Here is a 22,517-nt window from a genome sequence, read left to right as displayed (position 1 = left end):
TTATATGTCAAGTCACAATAATATTGAGTGTTTGAGCAGTTTGGTCGATACCTGTCAGTCCTGATTTCACATTTAATACAGAAAACTAAAATGCATCTTGTTTAGAGAATGCATTATAAGTTCGATAGTTATGTACGCGTTATATTTGATAACTCAAAGTGTCAATTGTAAAGGGCGTGTAAAGATTTAGGAAATAACTCACATATTTCTGTTTTGAAGATACCCGGTGTCCTTGTTCACTAAATAGTTTATTTTAGATACTAACATTAAACATTTTTAGTCAAGTAGTATTTTTACTCTTTTTTTTAAACCAATCAAATTTCATATTTATTTAATTTAATACATTGAATAGTTACTTTTCGATATTTTGACTGTTATTAATTTACTTCTGTATTAATACAGGTCAAGTCAAGTGAAATATTTTATTGGCATAAGCATATATATGTCCATCGCCAGTAGCTTTGTGGCGGTTTATACATTTATCTACAATATTACAAGAACAGAAAAGTGTAGTATAAACAATTTTCATGATAACATATCTCTATGAAATAAATGTAACACACATAAACAGAACATCAAACACATAATTAACTAATTTCATTTCTTTTTTGAGTCGCCATGTATATAAACTTTGCTAAATTAACGATCACATTTCTCTGTGTATATTTCATTATTGTTTTAAATTTGTTGATATTAGGCCAAGAACAATAATATCTAGGTAAACATATTTTTCTCAAATTATTATAAAACGGGCACACTAATAAAAAATGATACTCTGTTTCAACTTGATTCATATTACATTTAGTATAAGAACGTTGGCTTCTTTCAATATTTCTAAATCAACCTCTTCAATGGCTAATTTATGTGAAGAACACCTAAACCTTGATAATGCTATACGATGTTTCACATTATTTACACAAACTAGATATTTTTCTTGAGAAAATCCCTGTTTAAATAAATTGTAACTTTCCAATTTAGAGAAGGTACTAAGTTCTGCACACCATTGTTGCAATTTGTTGATCATATATTTGTTGTACAATATTTAAGACATGTGTATTTGTAACAGTTTCAGTAATCCAAAAATGTAAAAAACCTAAGTCTGACAACAAATTTCTAACATTTTTGGACCAATCATTCAACAGATTTCCATTTGCATTTTTTAAAAACATCAATCTGTATAATAGGGAGTTAGAGGATTTTCAAAATTCGGTACCAGTATCTAGTGATTCTGACTTTTCGTAATACTGATAATGGGAATCTTCCAAATTCGCCGAGAACTGTAGATATTGTAGTCTGTTGGCGTACACCAAGAACTTGTTTCAAAAATTTTAAATGAACTTTTTCAATGTCTGGTGCTTTATGAAAACCCCATATCTCTGGTCCATATGTAAGGATCGGTAAAATCATGCTATCAAATAATTTTGTCTTTTCTGTGACATTCGGGGCAATTACATCAAATAAAGAATTCAAAGAGTAAAGTGAATTTAATGCTTGATTAGACAATGCTTGGTAAAAATTCCCATTGGACGTTAATATCACACCAAGATAAGTGAACGTCTTAACAACTTTAAGTAATATATTGTTATAATGTACTTCAAAATTTTCATTTCTATTTCCGGATTTTAAAACCACAGCAACAGTTTTATCCGGTACAATAATCATGCAGTTTGTTAAGGAGGGTTTGTAATCCTTCCTTGGAATAGGAAAATAATACTGTATCATCAGACAATGCTTTTTGAGCTTGGTAAAAATTCCCATTGGATGTTAATATTACACCAAGATAAGTGAATGTCTTAACAAATTTAAGTAATATTTTGTTATAATGTACTTCAAAATTTTCATTTCTATTTCCGGATTTAAAAACCATAGCAACAGTTTTATTCACATTCACAACAATACCCCATTTTGTACAATAATCATGCAGTTTGTTAAGGATGGTTTGTAATCCTTCTTTGGAACAGGAAAATAATTCTGTATCATCAGCGAACAACAGTTGAATATCTGTATCTCTTCCAATGTAAATGTATCAATATTATCAGTCTGCACATTTTCATACATATCATTTACAAAAAAAAACAAACAATAAAGGTGAAAGTGATTCACCTTGTTTTAAGCCCATAAAACTGTCGAAATAGTCTGACAGGGAGCCATTTGCTCTAACGCAAAAGTTTACACAACTATACACACAACTATACATACTACGCGCCCCATGTGGTTCTGGGACGATCTGTGTATGAAAAGAATTGGAACCTTACCCTTGCATGATCGTAAGAGGCGACTAATAGGGTCTTAACACTTCGTTTTGCTGTAACTCTGTGATTCCAGCAGGTATGCAAATTTTGATTCCATACCTCATGTTTTTATTTCGATGTAAATGAGATGTGAAACCAAAATTTGTAGTCCTGTTTGGCGCCATATAGCCTATACTGTGTTGGTGCGCCGTAAAACCCAAATAAATAAATAAATAAAATACATACTACGCAAAATTCTAATTACTTTTAAAGTCACACCTGACTCTATTAATTTAAGCCATATTCCATTCCTATACAATAAATCAAAGCACTTTCGGAAATCTATAAAAGATGCATACAATTTTTTCTTTTCATGTTTTATTATTGTATTGATAATCGAACTTCAAACAAATATGCAATCAATAGTACTTTTGTCTTAGTTTTCTGAAACCAAATTGAAAATCGTTCAACATTTCATTACTTCCGCCCCATTTGCGCAATCGCATGTCTAACAATATTGAAAACAGTTTTGAAAAGATGCTAGTGGGAGCGATGCCCCTATAATTATTCACATCATTTGGATCACCCTTTTTGGGCACAGGTATAATTACACCCTTGCATCAAGATTCGGGATACGCCCCTGTATCAAAAATATGATTACACAGTTTACATTACACTGGTGCTAAAATGGCTCTGCATTCAATAAATATTTCAGGAAGTTGATCTATTCCAGCACTTTTATCACTTTTAAGGGAAGAAATAGCAGTAATAGCATCTTCAGTCGTGAAATTAATGTCAAGTTGATCAACATTACTAATAAAAATATCACTACTATTCAGCTGTTCCTCAACAAAATCGTTCTAAATGTTTCTTCATTTGAAAACAAGTTCTTAAAATGCTCATAAAATTCATCAGATGACAATTCATTTTTAGTAGCTTTTTTCTCATTTTTTTAATTTCTTTCCAAAACTTTTGCGGATGTTTACCTGCTAAAGATGACATTTTCTTTTTCTGATTCAAATGAAATTTAGTACGTACTCGCCTTTTAGCTATTCTGTAAAGGTGTCTTTTAGTAAAAAGTATTTCTGTGTTTTGACTCGATCTGTTCTTAGAATAATGTTTGTTTGCACGTTTAAAGTCTCTTCTAGCGTCCTCACACTCCGGGTTAAACCAAGAGCTTTTATGTTTTCTTTTTCTGTTATTTATCATATTTCTTATTGTTTTAGTTTCTCCAAAACACTAAACGATTTTTCGTACAATATATCAGATATTCTCTGTATACCTATGTCAAGCTCAACAACATTCGAAATTACACTATTTACAATCATAACAATGTTCAAAATTTCATTTTCAATTATTTCTCTACAATTACGTATCTTTTCGTTATTTTCATTGTCCCATTCCAAAACATCAATATTAATGCATCCACTTCCGTTGATTAATGGAATACATCTAAAACTAAAGTCAACTTGTACTTGTATGGTGTGAAAAAGTGTATAGATCATGTAAAATTCATCAGATGACAATTCATTTTTAGTAGCTTTTTTCTCATTTTTTTAATTTCTTTCCAAAACTTTTGCGGATGTTTACCTGCTAAAGATGACATTTTCTTTTTCTGATTCAAATGAAATTTAGTACGTACTCGCCTTTTAGCTATTCTGTAAAGGTGTCTTTTAGTAAAAAGTATTTCTGTGTTTTGATTCGATCTGTTCTTAGAATAATGTTTGTTTGCACGTTTAAAGTCTCTTCTAGCGTCCTCACACTCCTGGTTAAACCAAGAGCTTTTATGTTTTCTTTTTCTGTTATTTATCATATTTCTTATTGTTTTAGTTTCTCCAAAACACTAAACGATTTTTCGTACAATATATCAGATATTCTCTGTATACCTATGTCAAGCTCAACAACATTCGAAATTACACTATTTACAATCATAACAATGTTCAAAATTTCATTTTCAATTATTTCTCTACAATTACGTATCTTTTCGTTATTTTCACTGTCCCATTCCAAAACATCAATATTAATGCATCCACTTTCGTTGATTAATGGAATACATCTAAAACTAAAGTCAACTTGTACTTGTATGGTGTGAAAAAGTGTATAGATCATGTATAGTAAAATTGCTTACTAAGGGAAACATCTCGTATTGCAATAGTACATAATCTATTAAACTTTTACCTGTATTGGACCTGCGTCACTACCTAATCTCCCATTAGCAATTTTGAAATAGGTACTAAGACACAAATCCAATAGCTTATTTCCTGAGAAATTGACAATACTATCCATTGAGTTTCTTTCAGGCAAAATATTACTAATATTATTCAAATCGCTATATTCTATTGAATGAATATATCGGTCAAAATGATCAATTTCTTCTAAAATATTGGATTTGTTACCGCATCTTGCATTCAAATCACCAAAAACGAATATTTTATCATATTGAGAATATTTTCGAACACCACTTTCAAGTGTTTCGAAAAAAAACAACACTTTCATGCATATTAAAATAAATAGAATTGCTAGGAGGTATATATATAAAACAAAGAAATACATCATAATCATTGTGAAAAATGTCCTTGCTCAGTTTTACCCAGAATATACCGTTACTGTCAGTTTCAACTTTTTCGATACCATTTTTCAGAAAATCTCTATAAAACAGGCACACTCCACCGTGACCACTTTTATTTTGATTTGAATACGATTCTGTTCTAGCTATTGAGAAACATTCATAAACATCCAAGGGAAAATTATCATTGCTGCGTTCCCAAGTTTCACTTAGAAAAATTATGTCATAATTGTAAACAAAATCTAGAAAGTCTTCATCGTCAAAACAGGTGGATAATCCTTCGATGTTCCAGGATAAAACACTTAAGTCACACTTTTCTAAACATTCCTAACTGTTATCGATTGTTATGGGTTCAGGTTTATACAATACGTTATTGATGAAGAGTTTGTCCCTGACTAGAACGGCCTTCTTTTCTGCTTTACGCTCTTCCAACATCTTGGGAACCAATTCACGCCTGCGTTGCTGGATTTCGGGAGGAAACAGCTCGCTCACATTGTATGGTGTAAGATATAAATTGATACCCTTTAATGCGTTTTTCACAGTCAATTTTGATTCTGTACTAAATTTAACAACGATAGGGCGGATTTTAGTTGGGTTTTGTGCACCTACCCTATGTGCTCTGTCAATATGTAGTGAAGTTTCTGGATTTTTTTTTAATTTAACACTTGTTTACAAAACAAGCTGACTTTTGCGACGCAGTCATCCGTATCAGTACTTGTATCAGTACTTTTCGCAACTGTTGAGACATCTTTAGGGGGTATAGTGCAGACTTATGAGTGTCTGGAGCACTGTTTCTGTCAGATGCTGAAATGTGTGTATCCCCCGAGTTAGTTCTATGTGTAATCTTGTATCCCGAGACAAGTCCCTCTGGGATGCCGAAAAATAAAAGATTATCGCTCATTGACCTACATTTGAGGTCAATAATGGTCTCGGCCATGGATTCACTCGCTGATTTCAACCCCGAGTTTTCAGACTGTAACTTTTTCACCTCTTTTTCTACTGTTTGTGCACTCTTTTTATTACTGTTAGTTTATAGTGAAAGTGTTTCGTACTGATCACAAGTATATTTCTGGCTACGCTCAATTTCACACACCTTTTTGTCCATTTGAACGATTCGTACCGTTAGATCGCTCACTATTAACTGAATTTAATCAAGTTGTCCCAATTTCAATATGCTCTAATTTTTGCAAAATTGCCTGCAACGGGTCTATATTTGTGTTGTTTTGCTGGGTCGAAAATGGTGATCCTGAGCTAACCATATTGTTTACTCCCTGTACAAATGGCGGATACTGGAATGCTATAGGCATTAAGTATGACTGATGAGTCTGTACATTTGTTTGATTACCAGGCGAAGTAACGTTTTGAGCCATTTTTGCGTTTTTCTTAGATTCTTTGTCTTAGTCAATTTTTGTTGTGGTCCGGTCGGCAACACTGTTTGTGATACAGTTTCGTTTTTAGGTTTTCTACTCATCTACCCATCTAAACCTTTACTAAAATAGTCACAGTCATCACAAACACTACGGTTTACATTTTAAGTCCATTTTAATAATCTTACTATCAAAAATTACCAGATATATCCATTTTATTGTTAGAAAAGCACAGCTTTGAAAATTTGAACCGCCATCTTGCTACGCATGCGCACTATAAATACAAATAATTATAAAAAAAATACATTAAAACCTTGTTTCAGCATATAAAAACTTCTTACGCAAGGGCTATTACAACAGACACTAACTACAGGCCATAAATGCATTGAGACCAGCCAGAGTGACACTCTGCATGTAACAAATCCTAATAATTGGCATTATATAATTCATATTTTCCTTAATAGATGATACATCTGTAGTAGCTAACAGTAGTTTACGATGATGTTAAAGCCCTCGAATGAGACAGTAATTATGCATAATGAGATCCTTTAGAACGGCTTTTAGAATGTTAGGTTTGTAGGCGAGACATATTAAATCACAGTCATAAGACATGTTTTTATGGTATGCGATCTAATTTACATAATATATAATAAGGAGCTGTATTAAATCAAATATTTATGTAGACTGAGTACTTAGAAACACTAAATGTGCCTAAAACAAGGATAAATATCCAACAGGGAAAACGCTGCCTCCTCAAACGTTAACCCAGCACGCAGACGCGCACACGACCAACACATACACACTCTCACACAAAGCAAACACACCAACACACTCACGCAAAGCAAACACACAAGGACAAAACGAACTAATAAAGGAACACGGTGGGGCACCGCCTTAGAATGGTCAATTGCAAAACCACCACTAGTCATATAGAAATTTTTGTGATGAAATGCCAGATCTTTGAAAGCAGCTACATGTATCATTTAAATGACGACCCGAACAGCGCATGATCTTAAAGAAAGGAGTGGCACGTGATTCAACGTTACTGACCTTACAACACCGACAATGGATATACACAAATATATTAAATACTTTCTTTACTTGATTAATGCAAGAAGAAGTGCTATAAAGGATTACTGTCAGACGTCCAACATGCTTATCCAAAAGATTAATATATCAACAATTTCAAACACTTAGATTATCATAGTATAATTTCACTGCTAAGAACATGTAACAGCCAATGTAAAACACCTTAATTACGTATAATACTTTGCTTGATTTACATGAAAAGTCAAAAAGTATTTCATTCGTGAGCCCTAGATTTGGTATATCACATTATGGTGTTCTTACGGTACAACATATTTAGAAACTATTAAATTTCATCGTTTTTACTTAGTGACTGAAATGTGATAAAATCTCCAGACCATTACATTCTGCGTATTAAAGAATATATAATCCATGAATGAACAGAGAATTAGATTATTTGTTTTTACCCTGACTTAAATTAAGTTTTCGTTATTTAGTATTCTAAATTGACAAAAGAGCTTTTTGTTCTGTCGATCCCTTCGTTTTTGTTGAAGAACAAAAGCCCAGTTTGTTATCGCATTTTCACTCAAGGGGGCCTTTAATGTTAGGCTAGTGTCACTTAACTGACGAGATTGATATATCTTATCACTATCTATGTAACAGGAATATTGGTCACTTGCTGATTTTTATATTGATTAAAATTCAAGAATGTGTCACGGACATTGCCTGTTTTAAATTTTGTTATCGTTTAAAAGTGCAATATCATGTAATTGCGAATATTTATAACATGGTGAAAAAAGCGCAATAAGCTAATTTATCAGCTGCGCATTTGTACGAAATCAAAATTAAGTCAGCAAAGAATAATAATACCGTAAACGTAACTTATTTGCTCATTGAAAATCATTTAATGATTAATGGTTATGGTACAGTATTAGTTTTACACAATTGTTAATATTAGTTCTGTTTAATTAAGGTGTCTTTGGAAATGAACATGTAACGCTAACTAAACAAACTACAAAAGTATTTTTCATTAACAGTACAATATACTGACGTAAAAATGAAATATTAAAATATAAAAATAGAAATCAAAGCTAATTTATTTTAAAAAAGGAAGAGCAAAGAAAAAAAAACAGCAGGCCTGAATGAAACAAGATTCAAACTTGAAAAGCAGACTGAATATTAAGAGCTGACTGCTAAATTCAGTTAGATAAAACGATGCGGCTGCACAAAGTTTTCAGCAAAAGCGTAGACACAATCTGACATAAAGAACCATTAATGCAAATCTTAATTTTGACCATACAGGTAACAAGAGAAAAACGTCACGGGTGAATTCCTGCAGAAGCTGTAAAACCCGCCCGCGGGCTATTTCGGTGCGCGTTAACATATTTATTACCTCTAATAAGCTAGCATACAATTAATTGAGATGAGATCTCTTATAAGCATAAATAACTTTACACGAAAATAAGCATTTAGAGTTCTTGTTATTATTATTATCATTGTTGTTGTTATTATTATATATTTATTATTATTATTATTATTATTATTATTATTATTATTATTATTACTGTTAACTTGTTGTTGTTGTTATTATTATTTTAAGAAAATCAATTGTAATTACAAATTGTTGCGTAATCTAACAAGAACAGATTCTATATATGAAAGTAAGAATAAATGGGGGAATAACCCCATTTTCAAAACAGGAGAATAACCCCATTTTCAAAACAGGAGAAATTCTCCCGCAGGTGAACTCTCCCGTTGGAGTTCGCCAGTATCATATGTGGGAGGAAACCTCCAGTGGGAGATTTTCAGAACGCTTATTTTCAGGTCTAATATAGAAACAACACGACAGTAAAGACTAAGAAATACTTACCAGCGATAAATAATGAATTTCAGAAATTTTGTTAAAACCCAATGGGGTATTTCTCCCGCAATTCTTAAAGTGGGAGAAAACCTCCGATTGGACCTCCCATGGGATAGCGAAAACCCCGCGGGAGAAAAAAATACTCCCATGGGAGGACCAACTTTGAAGGGGAGAGGGATAACTACAACAGGCCCCGCATGGTTTCGTCATGCGCATGCGTCAATTAGTTACTTTTTTTAGACGTTGGGAATTCCAATACAGTATATACAATTACATATATAGCTGTTGGAAATTCCAAAATTTACATATCATTTCGCTTAAAAAAGTATGCATCTTGCCACCTCCAAGTTTGTCAACACGTGTGTTTAAAACCAAATAATGTTGGCCTGATATGTCTCATTAGATTTATGTGGCATTGAAAAAAACATCAAGTAATGAAATAACAATGTAGTATTTTCTTATTAAACCGTTTGAACTTGTGTTGTGAGCTTACTGTACAGTACAGCAGTCTAGATCTAGTACAATTTGAATACGTACATTTTTTATTTTAAACTTTCTCAATGAAAATGTAAAATTTAAAATGTAATTTTGCGAAAATTAGTAATATATTGAAGTAGAGTTCGATATATTAAGTTCAAATAAAGCAAACTGACACAAATACCAACAGAATATTGAAAGTAACTTCGCATGTGTACGGGATACAGAAAGGAACAAAATCACAGAATCAGTGGAACCAAAACATAAAAAAACTCCTTGTAATTCACTGCGTTTTTCATAGATGTAAACATTTTTGTCTTCGTGTCAAAAACCGTTCTTTGTTATCAAACAGTAAGTTTTTTAATGAATTTAAACATAATTAGATCTAAATATCGTTAAGCTTTATTTAAAGTCCAGTCTTGCATATTTGCTAAAGGCATGGGTCGGATAGCTTAAAACATGTACATACCAATCCTGTTACTGATGGTTCCCAGAATATGTACTGGACAATAAGACACAAAGACAGACAGACATTTTTATTTATGTCTAAATGAACAGCTTAGTATAGTCTATAAATCGCTTCTTGACGTCAAATAAAGGAAAAATTAAAACGAACAATAGTACAAAGTCGCGGTTACATATGTCTAACAGCCCCCAAACGATAGACGACACATTGTCTTGAAAATTTAAGCTGTAAATTTAATATAATGTCAAATTAAATTGTTTCAAGATATGTATACGCAGAATTCGGAGTATAACAGATACTATAGATAACCACAAACGGTCAATTTTATGAACAAAAAAAGTTTAGTCATTATCAATTTTGCAGAGATTATGTTTAACTTGTACTTGTTTTTTTTCAAATAACATTTGACATTATGAAAACAACGACGACATACTTACAGTATAGGCACTGGTATATGTAAAATGTGATCACAAATTTCGAGTTGAAAATTGTTGAAATACGTAACAATTAAAGTCGCACACAAAAGAAATGATGCTTATTCATGAAGTTATGCTTTAATTCGCACACCAATAGATAAAAATCTGGAATTACTGAGACTATCTTCAGCATCTTAGCGGTAGTCTCAATAATGTCACTTTCAATACTTCCTTTTATATTGAAAAAGAGTAATTTAGAGATCCAATAATGATTGGTTTATAAAATGCTGTCTCTTTGCAATTGTTTATGTTTAGGCCTACGTTGTTTTGTTTCCAGAGAAAATTTTCGCATGTATTGAAAGGCAATCAACCGACTATAAAAAAGAAATTCTTAAAAGTAGGCATCTCGAAGACTGTCCAAAACGTGTCACTAAGTTGTAGTTAACTTCAAAAAGTGCAAAGACAAAACAAGTTCAGGCCAAATTAAAAAAGTAGGGCAGATTCAGTAAGGCTGTATCATTACATTTCGTGGCAAAGATGGAAAGAATATTACTTTACGTTACATTGTTCTTTCTGTATTCATATGAGTCGAAACGTTTGTTATTTTGGAAAGGAAATAAGTTTTGACGACAAAAAACTAAATATAAATGTCATTCGTGTCGCCAAGGTTCAGGCTGGTAGGTGTTTTGTACAGGGAAAGACCAAAATTCTGGGTCCTTTTGATAAATCAATATGAAAAAGATAATTTTTAAGCCATTACATGCTACGCCTGTTCAAAATGTCGTGTGGGGAGAACAGCAATGAAAAGATAACTTATCGAGATCAACATTTGTCACTGGTTAATAATACGTGTTCACAGTATTACGAGTAAATCTCCATGCTGTACGGTCCGTTGATACCTTTTCCATAATGACACGGAGACAAAATTCTTTGATCATCGATTTTTTCTTTCATTTACATATAAAAACAAAAAACATGTCTGTGTGAAAATTGGTGATTTGAGGAAAAAACGCTTGGCTCCTGCCTGCGGATTGCGGCTTTCTAACTAAATCTAATTATTTTTTTTTTCGATTGTTAGCGCGTTGACTTTCAAACCATTTGTCCCTCGTCGATGTGGGTTCCAGCCTCATTTGAAAATTGTATTCTTTACGGAGGACCCGGCAGCTGTTTAACGGAAGTCGTTGTGTCACCTCAGCAAATGAAAATGCCAGATACTCTCTCTGTAGCCGGCCCGGCTGTCCCCATAATGATTCTCAGTATAGATGATTTATATTTCAGCAGGGTATGCAACAATTGCGGGAATCTGGACACATTCAAATTAATTGCCCTGATGCAGATGGTGACTCAAATACGTGCAAGTTATATATTTTTTCATAATAAATATTTAAATTCATTGTTCCTGATAAGATTCGGACTTACCAATCATTGAAAAAAGCGCAGCGAAAGCATTTGATATAGAAGTCCTACATTTGCACCATGGAAAAGAGTTCGCCGATCAGCCTGAAATCATATATTAATATCCATATGACCTATGTGTACTTTTGAGTTAAGGATTGTTTCGGTAAAGAAGTGTCCGTTATTTAAAGACATTCAACCACTCGCTAAACATTTCCGTGACTATGGTCTTACAAATACCATTGTTCTCTTTGTATAAAAAATTTAAACGTGTGTGTCAATGTGACATAATGACGTCACTATACTAGTACATTGTAGCATGGTCTGCATCAGTACTATAGGTAACTCATGCTCTGCCTGTTGTAAAGACTATGTAACAAAGTTGGATCATGGTCTGCATCAGTACTATAGATAACCATGCTCCGCCTGTTGTAAAGACTATGTAACATACAGTTGGAGCATGGTGCTGCATCAGTACTATAGAGTAAGCCATGCTCGCCCGCTGTTGTAAATGACTATGTAACAACAGTTGGAGCACTGGTCTACATCAGTACTATAGATAACCATGCTACGCCTGTTGCTAATAGACTATGTTACAAACAGTTGGAGCATGGTCTACATCAGTACTATAGTAACCATGCTCTGCCTGTTGTAATGACTATGTAACAACAGTTGGAGCATGGTCTGCATCAGTACTATAGATAACCATGCTCCGCCTGTTGTAATGACAATGTAACAACAGTTGGAGCATGGTCTGCATCAGTACTATAGATAACCATGCTCCGCTTGTTTGTAAGTCAAGACTATCGTCAGACGACAGTTGGAGCATGGTCTACATCAGTACTATAGGCAATCATGCTCCGCCTCTTGTAATGACTATGTAACAACAGTTGGAGCATGGTCTACATCAGTACTATAGGCAATCATGCTCCGCCTGTTGTAATGACTATGTAACATCGGTTGGAGCATGGTCTGCATCAGTACTATAGGTAACCATGCTCCACCTGTTGTAAAGACTATGTAACATCAGTTGGAGCATGGTCTACATCAGAACTATAGGTAATACTATAGGTATCAGCTCCTATTGTTACGACTATGTAACATCGTTGGAGCAGGTCTACATCAGAACTATAGGTAATCATGCTCCGCCTGTTGTAAAGACTATGTAACAACAGTTGGAGCATGGTCTACATCAGTATAATAGATACCATGCTCCGCCTGTTGTAATGACTATCTAACAACAGTTGGAGCATCGTCTGCATCAATACTATACAAAACCATGCTCTGCCTGTATCATGTTAATGTAACAAAGTTGTAACTATTGCGTAAGCCTGTTTCCATGTACTTCACCAGCCCGTCTGTTGGTCAAGGTCAAAGCAAGGTCAAAGCTCCGACGGTTACATTTTCGTTAAGCCTTACTCTGAGTATGCGCCACAGTACTAACATTGGCAGCCTGCATAGTACAGTGACTTCACCAGCCCTACTGACTTTTGGGTCACCAGGTCAAAGGTCAAGGTCACACGGCCCGACGTTAACTTTTTGCGTTAAGGCCCTTTACTCCGAAAGTACTGCACCCACGGCTATTTCCTACGATACCAGTCCTGTACTTCCTATGGGGGCATTTGTCATTTTTTGTGACAGCTCTTGTTCTATAGTACTGATGCACACCATGCTCCAACCGCTGTTACATAGGTTTTACAACAGGCGGAGCATGGTTATCTATAGTATTGATGCAGGCCATGCTCCAGCTGTTTTGTTACATGAACATGACAACAGGCGGAGCATGTTTTTTTGTACTGATGCAGACCATGCTCCAACTGTTGTTACATAGGTTTTACAACAGGCAGAGTATGGTTATCTATAGTAATGATGCAGACCATGCTCCAGCTGTTGTAACACATACATGACAACAGGCGGAGCATGGTTTTCTATTATACTGATGTAGACCATGCTCCAACTGTTGTAACATGGACATGCCAACAGGCGGAGCATGTTTTTCTATAGTATTGATGCAGACCATGCTCCAACTGTTGTTACATAGGCTTTAAAACAGGCGGGGTATGGTTATCTGTAGTATTGATGCAGACCATGCTCCAACTGTTGTAACACAGACATGACAACACGCGGAGCATGGTTTTCTACTATACTGATACAGACCATGGTCCAACTGCTGTTCCATGTACATGACAACAGGCGGAGCATGTTTTTCTATAGTACTGATGAAGACCATGCTCAAACTGTTGTTACATGAACATGACAACAGGCGAAGCATGGTTTTTTATAGTATTGATGCAGACCATGCTCCAGCTGTTGTAACACATACATGACAACAGGCGGAGCATGGTTTTCTATTATACTGATATAAACCATGCTCCAGCTGTTGTGACACAGAGATGACAACAGGCGAAGCATGGTTTTCTATTATACTGATGCAGACCATGCTCACACTGTTCCTACATGGACATGACAACAGGCGGAGCATGTTTTTCTGTAGTATTGATGCAGACCATGCTCCAACTATTGTAATACAGACATGACAACAGGCGGAGCTCGGTTTTCTATTATACTGATGTAGACCATGCTCCAGCTGTTGTGACACAGACATGACAACAGGCGGAGCATTGTTATCTATAGTATGATGCAGACCATGCTCAACTGTTGTAACATACTGACAACAGGCGGAGCATGGTTTCTTATTGATGTGACCATGCTCCAGCTGTTGTGACACAGACATGACAACAGGCGGAGCATTGTTATCTATAGTATTGATGCAGACCATGCTCCAACTGTTGTAACACATACTTGACAACAGGCGGAGCATGGTTTTCTATTATACTGATGCAGACCATGCTCCAACTGTTGGAACATGGACATGACAACAGGCGGAGCATGTTTTTCTATAGTTTTGATGCAGACCATGCTCCAACTGTTGTAACACAGACATGACAACAGGTGGAGCATGTTTTTTCTATAGTACTGATGCAGACCATGTTCCAACTGTTGGTACATGAACATGACAAAAGGCGAAGCATTGTTTTCTATAGTATTGATGCAGACCATGCTCCAACTGTTATAACACAGACATGACAACACGCGGAGCATGGTTTTCTATTATACTGATGCAGACCATGCTCCAACTGTTGTAACATGACATGACAACAGGCGGAGCATGTTTTCTATAGTTTGATCAGACCATGCTCCAACTGTGTACACAGAATGACAACAGGGAGCATGGTTTTCTATTATACTGATGCAGACCATGCTCACAACTGTTCCTTACATGGACATGACAACAGGCGGAGCATGTTTTTCTGTAGTATTGATGCAGACCATGCTCCAACTATTGTAACACAGACATGACAACAGGCGGAGCATGGTTTTCTATTATACTGATGTAGACCATGCTCCAACTGTTGTAACATGGACATGACAACAGGCGGAGCATGTTTTTCTATAGTATTGATGCAGACCATGTTCCAACTGTTTTTAAACACAGACTTAAACAGGCGGAGCATGGTTTATCTATATTGATGCAGACCATGCTCCAACTGTTGTAACACAGACATGAATCAGGCGAGCATGTTTTCTATATACTGATGCAGACCATGCTCAAACTGCTTTTACATGACATGACACAGACACAGCGGAGCATGTTTTCTATAGTACTGATGCAGACATGCTCCAACTGTTGTACATGACATGAAACAGGGAGCATGGTTTTTCTATAGTATTGATGCAGACCATGCTCCAACTGTTGTTACAGCTGTACAACAGGCGGAGCATGGTTTTCTATTAGTACTGATGTAGACCATGTTTCCAACTGTTGTTACATGTCTTACAACAGGCGGAGCATGTTACTATAGTATCTGATGTAGACCATGCTCCAACTGTGTTACTAGTCTACAACAGGGAGCATGATTCTATTATACTATAGCAGACCATGCTCCAACTGTGTTACATTGTCATTACAACAGGGAGCATGTTACTATAGTACTGATGCAGACCATGCTCCAACTGATGTGACATAGTCTTACAACAGGTGAGCATGGTTACCATAGTACTGATGCAGACCATGCTCCAACTGTGTTACATAGTCTTTACAACAGGCGGAGCATGATTCCTATAGTACTGATGTAGACCATGCTCCAACTGTTGTTACATGTCATTACAACAGGCGCAGCATGGTTACTATAGTACTGATGTAGACCATGCTCCAACTGTTGTACATAGTCTTGCACAGGCGGAGCATGGTTATCTATAGTACTGATGCAGACCATGCTCCAACTGTTGTTACATAGTCTTTACAACAGGCGGAGCATGGTTACCTAATAGTATGATGTAGACCATGCTCCAACTGTTGTTAACACATAGTCAGACATGTAACTTACAATCACGCGCGAGCATGGTTACCTATATACTGATGTAGACCATGCTCCATTTTGTACTGTCTTAAAAGGGGAGCATGTTCTATATACTGATGTAGACCATGCCCACTGTTTAATTCATACACAGGCGAGCATGGTTCAATAGTACTGATGTAGACCATGCTCCAACTGTTGTTACATTTATTACAACAGGCGGAGCATGGTTTCTATAGTACTGATGCAGACCATGCTCCAACTGTTGTTTACATAGTCTTACAACAGGCGGAGCATGGTTATTATTATACTGATGTAGACCATGCTCCAACTGTTGTTACATGTCATTACAACAGGCGGAGCATGTTACCTATAGTACTGATGTAGACCATGCTCCAACTGTTGTTTACATAGTCATTACAACAGGCGGAGCATGTTATCTATAGTACTGATGTAGACCATGCTCCAACTGTTGTTACATAGTCATTACAACAGGCGGAGCATGGTTATCTATAGTACTGATGTACCATGCTCCAATGTGTTACATGATGTCATTACACAGGCGAGCATGTTACTATAGTACTGATGCAGACATGCTCCAACTGATGTTACATAGTCTTACAACAGCGGAGCATGGTTACTATAGTACTGATGTAGACCATGCTCCAACTGTTGTTACATAGTCTTACAACAGCGGAGCATGTGTACCTATAGTACTGATGTAGACCATGCTCCAACTGTTGTTACATGTCTTTATAACAGGCGGAGCATGGTTACCTATAGTACTGATGTAGACCATGCTCCAACTGTTGTTACATAGTCTTATAACAGGCGGAGCATGATGATCTATATACTGATGTAAAGGAACCATAGCTCACACGGAGCTGTTTTAATAGTCTGTTTTATCATTACAACAGGCGGAGCATGGTTATCTTTTAAACTGATGCAGACCATGCTCCAACTGATGTTACATAGTCGTTACAACAGCGGAGCATGGTTATCTATAGAACTGATGTAGACCATGCTCCAACTGTTGTTACATGTCTTTACAACAGCGGAGCATGGTTATCTATAGTACTGATGTAGACCAGCTCCAACTGTTGTTACATTGTCATTACAACAGGCGGAGCATGCTTACCTATATACTGATGTAGACCATGCTCCAACTGTTGTTACATAGTCTTTACAACAGCGGAGCATGGTTATCTATAGTACTGATGTAGACCAGGCTCCAACTGTTGTTACATAGTCTTTACAACAGGCGGAGCATGGTTATCTATAGTACTGATGCAGACCATGCTCCAACTGTTGTTACATAGTCATTACAACAGACGCAGCATGGTTACCAATAGTACTGATGTAGACCATGCTCCAACTGTTGTTACATTTTTATTACAACAGGCGGAGCATGGTTACCTATAGTACTGATGTAGACCATGCTCCAACTGTTGTTACATAGTGTTTAAACAGGCGGAGCAGGGATGATCTATCATACTGATGTAGACCATGCGCCCAACTGTTGTTACATAGTCTTACAACAGGCGGAGCATGGTTATCTATAGTACTGATGCAGACCATGCTCCAACTGTTGTTACATAGTCATTACAACAGCGGAGCATGCGACAAACTGATGCAGACATGCTCAACTGATGTTACTAGTCTACAACAGCGGCATGTTATCTAGAACTGATGTAGACCATGCTCCAACTGTTGTTACATAGTCTTTACAACAGCGGAGCATGGTTATCTATAGTACTGATGTAGACCAGGCTCCAACTGTTGTTACATTGTCATTACAACAGGCGGAGCATGCTTACCTATAATACTGATGTAGACCATGCTCCAACTGTTGTTACATAGTCTTTACAACAAGCGGAGCATGGTTACCTATAGTACTGATGTAGACCATGCTCCAACTGTTGTTACATTGTCTTTACAACAGGCGGAGCATGGTTATCTATAGTACTGATGTAGACCAGGCTCCAACTGTTGTTACATAGTCTTTACAACAAGCGGAGCATGGTTATCTATAGTACTGATGTAGACCAGGCTCCAACTGTTGTTACATAGTCTTTACAACAGGCGGAGCATGGTTATCTATAGTACTGATGTAGACCATGCTCCAACTGTTGTTACATAGTCTTTACAACAAGCGGAGCATGGTTATCTATAGTACTGATGTAGACCAGGCTCCAACTGTTGTTACATAGTCTTTACAACAGGCGGAGCATGGTTATCTATAGTACTGATGCAGACCATGCTCCAACTGTTGTTACATAGTCATTACAACAGACGCAGCATGGTTACCAATAGTACTGATGTAGACCATGCTCCAACTGTTGTTACATTTTTATTACAACAGGCGGAGCATGGTTACCTATAGTACTGATGTAGACCATGCTCCAACTGTTGTTACATAGTGTTTATAACAGGCGGAGCATGATGATCTATCATACTGATGTAGACCATGCGGCAACTGTTGTTACATAGTCTTTACAACAGGCGGAGCATGGTTATCTATAGTACTGATGCAGACCATGCTCCAACTGTTGTTACATAGTCATTACAACAGGCGGAGCATTGCGATCTATTAAACTGATGCAGACCATGCTCCAACTGATGTTACATAGTCGTTACAACAAGCGGAGCATGGTTATCTATAGAACTGATGTAGACCATGCTCCAACTGTTGTTACATAGTCTTTACAACAAGCGGAGCATGGTTATCTATAGTACTGATGTAGACCAGGCTCCAACTGTTGTTACATTGTCATTACAACAGGCGGAGCATGCTTACCTATAATACTGATGTAGACCAGGCTCCAACTGTTGTTACATAGTCTTTACAACAGGCGGAGCATGGTTACCTATAGTACTGATGTAGACCAGGCTCCAACTGTTGTTACATAGTCTTTACAACAGGCGGAGCATGGTTATCTATAGTACTGATGTAGACCAGGCTCAAACTGTTGTTACATAGTCTTTACAACAGGCGGAGCATGGTTATCTATAGTACTGATGTAGACCAGGCTCCAACTGTTGTTACATAGTCTTTACAACAGGCGGAGCATGGTTATCTATAGTACTGATGTAGACCATGCTCCAACTGTTGTTACATAGTCTTTACAACAAGCGGAGCATGGTTATCTATAGTACTGATGTAGACCAGGCTCCAACTGCTGTTACATAGTCTTTACAACAGGCAGAGCATGATTACCTATAGTACTGATGCAGACCATGCTCTAGCTGTGGTCAGCCTAGATAAAGCTGTCACCTGTCTATATAGGTCACTCCCGCTCAGTCCCGAGGCTGACCGCTGTAGTCAAGTTAGACTGTATTTCCAGATAATACAGGAAAGGGAATTTATTAAGGATAAAATGTTCAAGTGTTATAGCTGAATTTTGTAATTCAATATTACCGTTAAAAAAATAATTTGTATAAGCGTTCACTTTAGAGGCCTCCAAGGTCGAGTGGTTAGAGTTGCTGACTCTTAAGCCATAAGCCTCTCATCGCTGTAGGTTCGAAACCTCGCTTGGGGCGTAGAATCTTTCATGTGAGGAAGCTCTCCAGCTAGCTTACGGAAGGTCGGTGCTTCTACCCGGGTGTCCGCTCGGGATGAAATACTGCACGAAGGGGCACCCGGGGTCTTCCTCCACCATGAAAAGCTAGAACGTCTACGTTCCTGCAAGGGGTTTGACGTTAATGAAAGATAGAGAGATAGACTTTCCTTTCTTATTGATATAGAAATAAATGTAGAACAGTGAGAAAGATTTTTTACAACTTAAACATGCATTCAGGCCAGATCGTGTGAAGGTATTTCTTGTCATGGCCCACTTATTTAGTGGCAGCAGTAGTTCTTAGTTTTTATTATTTTAGGTGTTGTTTCTTTGGGTCGAGCATTAGTTATTATATTCATTGTATTATCACCGACCCTGCTGATTTCTCACTCATTAGCGCAGATTAACACGAGGTGCCCGATCCTTCACACTGATTATTTCTTTACAAATTTAAATTGAACGTTTCTGCTGGTAAATATAAATAATTACAGTAACGCTAGTATTATTTCTTATTACAGGATTCAGCTTTAACACTTGAACACGTTATCAGATATTGACTCTGATTTCCTTTAAAATATGTAAATTTACTGATAATATGTAAATAAATAAATAAACAAATAAATAAATAAATAAATAAATAAATAAATAAAGCACATTCTTAGACCAGTTCCTTTGTAAAAAAATTTACACTTGAGCTCGAAAGGTAAGGTGAATAATATTATAAACAGAAAAACATAGTGAAATTGGCTATGTTTATGACCCTTGCTGTAAATACAGAGGGTGTCCAGCCGCATGTGTCTCGCATTTCATTTAAACCAGGGGCCACTATCTCGAAGGTACCTTATCTCTTGAAATGTTCGTAAAGGGTTCGTAAGGCATTCGTAGCGATTTTTTCCGCTATCTCGTACACCTCGTAAGTTATGAACGTTCGTAAGCTGTCACGTAAGTTAAGGTGACAAAATCCATCCCTTAACACTCTCGTATCTTTTAAGCATCTCCTTTACAGTTTTTTAAAAAAACATATTTGACGATGTTTGTATTATTTGAAATAGTCTAATTTCAGTTTTGTGTCATAAATTCATCCAGTCGAATGTTCGGTCAATAGCACAATTGAATTTTTTGTATGGTCGTATTGAAACGGTATGTTCTTTTTAGAAATCATGTTACCTGTATGGTGTCATGTTTCTTTTTGACAAAAGAAATCAACATAACACATAACAACTGTTCATGCCATGTGTTTGCGTCTTCTCTTTCAACAGATGGGCCCACGACATCATATAACAAAACTATAAGTAACATTAAGCATGCGATATGTAGCGGGGCAGACAAAACTACGGTTGTCAAAACGACATCTCGACTCAATATGTTATTACACATAATCATTTTCAGTCTCCGATTGCTTACAGTGTTATTTCAAGCGTTAATATTTTTTCCATAAGACGTTCAGTTTTCATACTGGCCGTGTGATGTCATTCATAGCGTCACCTTCATGTACTTTGTCTCCATTAAACACCACTCACTTTATGTAATCTTTTTCTACACATCTTCGTATTAAATGTTATATACTGTTGTATAGGTGCTTATGTGATAAAAAGATTTTTAGATTTGTATTAAGAAATATGCACTCGTTCTTTCGTGGAATGCTATTGTGCTCCTTAAGTCGCGCAGAACTCTTGCATATTTCTCGATACAAATCTAAACTTTCTGTAAGTACTGCATGTCTTGTCACATGTCGTATTTTCGTGTGAGATACGTTATTATATTATTTATAATAATATTATAATATTGTAAATTATAGCATATTAACACAGTTTACGTCAATGACGTACAACGAGCATAAATAATGATATTAAAGGGCAGCACGAACGGATGCACGGCCATATTGTCGCTATCTCATGTATTGTTACCCGTCGATAGACATTTCACACCAATGTGTGTTGCTAAGCATCGTATGGTATGGACTGCGTTGACCTGTAATAGTGGTCATATCACACAAAACCCGACTATGCGGCATGACCATGATTATTGATAACGCTCATTACAATGATTGGCATGAAGCCGCATGTCGTTTCGCATTGTCGTATATCGTATTTAAAAATTCATGCATCTGGTCATGTCGTGTTGTCTCATTTACACAAGTTGGTTCAGAAAAATATTACTATTCATAATTTATGACTTACGAGTATTTTGGTAGAACCACGATGATTTTTAGAGACGTAAATACACATCTTTCGAAGTATGGAAAGACGTAGGTGGTCCTAGCCCGCGTATTTGTTTACGACATGGATGTCATGCATTCATTTCCATTACTTTCAACGCTCGAGATGAAATCGCCATGATATGGAAAAATGTTGCACGATTGTAATTCATTGAAATGCAATGAAAAATATTTTTTTTACTTTAATATAATAATACCCATTTCTATATTATCAGTTTATAACAAAGCAACTCTTGCTTCAGTTCTTCTGATTTTATAAAGTTTTACTTATTAACCATAAATACAAAGCTTGTTTTACCACAGCCTTTAATAACATATAGATGTGCAATGTGGTTTTAAAGTAACCACTTTCTATCTCCCCTCATTTTTGATTTCAAAGAACTGTCAACTCATCGGAGACGCAATTTCAAAGTGTTTGGATCGGAACTGCCTACCAATACATTCTTATCAGAGAATTTAGTTTTAAAGCAGCATAAAACTTAAAGATCATGTAAAAAATCATGCCAACTTATACTTAAAACATATTTCCGCTTTTAAGCAAAATAATGTACACGCAATGCAATCTAATTCTGAAGAGAA

This window comes from Mercenaria mercenaria, chromosome 2, assembly GCF_021730395.1.
Source record: "Mercenaria mercenaria strain notata chromosome 2, MADL_Memer_1, whole genome shotgun sequence".
In the NCBI taxonomy this organism is placed as follows: domain Eukaryota; kingdom Metazoa; phylum Mollusca; class Bivalvia; order Venerida; family Veneridae; genus Mercenaria; species Mercenaria mercenaria.
Note: the sequence above shows the minus strand (reverse complement) of the source record.